Here is a 4,366-nt window from a genome sequence, read left to right as displayed (position 1 = left end):
CTACCCTGGTGTTATACTGGTTTCCGCTTCAACCTCAAAGTATTGGCTTTGTACTTATACAAGGAAGCACTTACACAACCTCTGCTACTCATTTTTTTCTTCTAACAAGGATGAAGTGTGGCATTTTGCATATATGTTCAGCTGTGATTCATATGTAATTTCCCTTGTGTTACATTTGTACCAGTGACGTTTTTTTTCCATTTCTACAAAAACTGTACAAAACCTTCAAACTATAGCAGTCATATATATATATTTGTAATTTCAATGTCTGATTCCCAACAGGTAGTAACTGAGAATTTCCATCAGAAAGAAAACCTTATGGGATGGGCATTCTATAAATAGGTCACATAAACACCTACTCATCTATTAAATCCTGTACCCATACTGAGTGCAAGTCCTGTAGTCCCCAGTGGTCCTTAATAACATAGGGATACTGCACTTGGTTCAGTGTACCTATGTTATTAAGGACCTCTGGAGTAAGTTATGAAGCGGGGTACAAAAGTTTTCATAGTTTATATTTTACAATATTTTGTAAAGTGTTCAATAATGACATCTAGAGGTCAAAAAGTGCATTGCAGAACATTTAACATTTTTCTTCAGCTAATAACATCGCTGCGCAGAAAAGGAAAAAATTAACATTAATTGTCTGCCTGGTTACCAGGTGGGCAGATACATACGTGCGAGTCCCGTAGCTTTCTCACACCTCCTTTCCCTACGTCATCCGGCTGTTGGCTGAATTATAACACATATGTTGCCATGCGCAGAAGCAGGAAGCTAAGCAGGAAAGTCACGCATGCGCTGTAGGCATTTGTGTTATAATTCAGACGGTGTGAGCAAGCCGCGGGACTCGCACGTTTGTATTTGCCAACCTCGACTCGCTAGATTCTCTGCCTGGTAACCATAAATGTTAATTTTTTCCTTTTCTGCGCATCGATTTTATTAGCTGAAGAAAGGTTGCCCTTATCCTATAAGGGCTCTATGGGAACCTGCCCACAACTTAATTTTTTCATACAGCGGTGGCAGGTTCTCTTTAAAGAATCACATTCTAATCATAAAAATCTGTTGCTGGGAAAGAGTTAGAAGGACCCATATTGGTGGAAGGTCAACCAGTCCCACCAAAATCAGTTATTCAGCCTTCAACCATCAAATGCATGTGCGGTAAGTGACTCTTAATAAAAAAATAAAAAAAACACAACAGTGAGTTGTCATCTTGTTCATGTTGTGACTATTTAAAAGAGGTTGTGACATAGTAGATACAGTGGAACCTTGGATTATGAATATACATGTAGTTGGTTTCGAGAACATGCTTGTAATCCAAATCGCTTGTATATCACAGGAGTTTTTCCACAGGAAATCATTGAAACAGACAATTTGTTGCATAATGACCGAATTCCTTGGATCAGAAGTAGAATTTGTGCTCATAATCCAAAATCGCTAACATATCAAAGCAATATGAAACCATTAAAACACATGATTTATTCCATACCCCAAGAAAATATAGTTATGTGTAGTGTTGAGTGGACCCAAACTTCAAAGTTCGAATTACATGGCGGTACTGGAGGGGCAGGACTTTTATCATACACCGGGTCATGAAACGCCGGCAGATAAAAGTCCCTGCCGTATTTAATTTATTATAAAACTGATCATCCATTGAGTTCAGTACAAAAAACAACAGCATCAGATCATCTCAGATTCTATAAATACATCGTATATACTGTATGTAATATAATGTCTACTCTGCTTGTAGGTGCCTTATAAATTACATTTTTTCTGCAAATGTTTTTATAAATCGTTAGTACAAGTAAAAATACATTTATAATATTAGGGAATAGTGCTTTTTCTTCTCCATTTTTCCGAAGGCCCAGTTCATATCTCTGTTAGGGTCCAGTCACACATGTCGATGTTACAATGCGCCTGGATGTTTTGAAAGTGTTTTTCTTCATTGCTGAAAGTGTAAAAAATTTTAACACAGCTGTTTACAATTCCACCAATGAACAAAAACACTTTCAAGCCAGCCAAATGCATGGTAACATGTAAAAACACATCGCCACACGTGACTGCACCATTTTGTCTTAAGTTAGGGTACATTCACATGCAGCCGTGTGCTGGAGAGGAGGAGGAGGTGACCCTTCCTCCCTCCATAGGAAATAGCGGCACACGGCCGCACATCCGGCGAAAGATAGAGCATGCTCTATCTTTTTGTGGCGTGCGGCCCGGATCGGTGGCACACATGCGTGGCACCAGATCCCTGCCGTGCCGCTATTGCCATCTGCAAACTTGCGGCCGCATGTACGGCCCTGCAGACGGCAGTGTGAATGAGCCCTTATTGTGAGCCTAAACCAGGAGAGGTTGATACATAGAACAGGTGCACTTTGTTCCCTACAACCAATATAATTACCTGGAGAGAAGTCTGAATAATCTCAGTGGCCTCATCTTGGGGCCTGTGCTTTTGGGGCCTGTGCAGTGGTTCAAAAATGCAAGAGAAGTTTTTGCACAAGGAGCAAAATCTTACATGAAATTTTCATTTCCTGGAGTTCTAGACAGCACATACAAAATGGTTAATTAATATCTGCCTACTGTCGAATAGAAGATATACAATTAAACAGCAGTATCAAATACTTAATAATTAGCATTTAGTTAAGCATATAGGCACCTTAAAAAATGACACCAGTTGCATCGTATTAAACAAAGAATCCATATGGGATTGTGCTGCCTAGGACTCCAGGAAATGAAAATTTCAGGTAAGAGTTTTCTACTTCCTGGACATCCTACAAAATATACAAAACAACTTAAGAAACATTGGCTTGGGATGGAGCTCTGTCGCCAAAGACCAAAATCTCTGCAGTAAAAACGTCCAAGGGGTAGTGTTTCACAAAAGTGGAGGATGAGGCCCACGTTGCAGCCTTGAGAATTTGATCCAGAGGAAGATATCATAGTATATAAGGCTGGAAGGAGAGGCAAGTCCATCAAGTCCAACCTTCAAGAATTAAATAAATGTTTTATCCCCATAACCCGTGATATTTTTTCTCTCCAGAAAGTCATCCAGGCCTCTCTTGAACATGTACATAGAGTCGGCCATAACAACCTCCTGCGGCAGAGAGTTCCATAGTCTCACTGCTCTTACAGTAAAGAACCTTTGTCTATGGTGATGGTAGAATCGCCTCTCCTCTAGGCGTAGAGGATGCCCCCTTGTCCTGGTCACAGGCCTAGGTATAAAAAGATCTTTGGAGAGATCCTTGTACTGTCCGTTCAGGTATTTGTACATTGTAATGAGGTCTCCCCTCAGTCGTCTTTTTTCTAAACTGAATAATCCCAAATTTTGTAATCTGTCATTGTATTCTAGTCCCCCCATTCCCCTAATAATCCTGGTTGCTCTCCTCTGCACCCGTTCCAGCTCTACTATATCCTTTTTATATACTGGTGCCCAAAACTGTACACAATATTCCATGTGTGGTCTGACCAGGGATTTGTATAAGGGCAGAACTATGTCTTTATCATGAGAATCTATTCCTCTCTTGATACATCCCATTATTTTATTTGCTTTAGCAGCAGCCGCCTGGCTCTGGTCACTAAAACTAAGTTTACCATCCACCAATACGCCCAAGTCCTTTTCAGCTTCAGTTTTACTAAGTAATTGACCGTTTAGAACATAATTATACTTTTTGTTTCCATGGCCCAAGTGCATAACTTTACATTTATCTACATTAAACCTCATCAACCATTTCTCTGCCCATCCCTCAAGCTTCCACAAATCCCTCTGTAATGCTAAACTATCAACCTCAGTATTTATTACTTTACACAGCTTAGTATCATCTGCAAATATTGAAACTTGACTGTGTAAACCCACTACAAGGTCATTAATAAAAAATATTAAAAAGAAGTGGCCCCAATACTGACCCCTGTGGCACTCCACTGGTAACATCAACCCAATCTGAGAATGTGCCATTAATGACCACCCTCTGTTTTCTATCACTAAGCCAATTACTTACCCAGATACACAGATTTTCTCCTATTCCCAGCAGTCTCATTTTATATACCAACCTTTTATGTGGCACGGTGTCAAATGCCTTTGAAAAGTCCAGATATACAACATCCACAGCGTCCCCCAGATCCAGTCTTGAACTTACCTCCTCGTAGAAACCAATCAGATTAGTCTGACAGGACCGATCTCTCATAAACGCATGCTGACGCTGGGTTATAAGGTTGTGCACAGTGAGATACTCCAGGATAGCATCTCTAATAAACCCCTCAAATATTTTCCCCACCACAGCAGTTAGACTTACGGGTCTGTAGTTTCCAGGATCGCTATTTGATCCTTTTTTGTATATTGGTACCACATTTGCTATGCGCCAGTCCTGTGGAACAT

Source organism: Engystomops pustulosus, chromosome 2, assembly GCF_040894005.1.
Source record: "Engystomops pustulosus chromosome 2, aEngPut4.maternal, whole genome shotgun sequence".
NCBI lineage: Eukaryota > Metazoa > Chordata > Amphibia > Anura > Leptodactylidae > Engystomops > Engystomops pustulosus.
The sequence above is the reverse complement of the archived record's forward strand: the minus strand, read 5'-3'. Positions refer to the sequence as shown.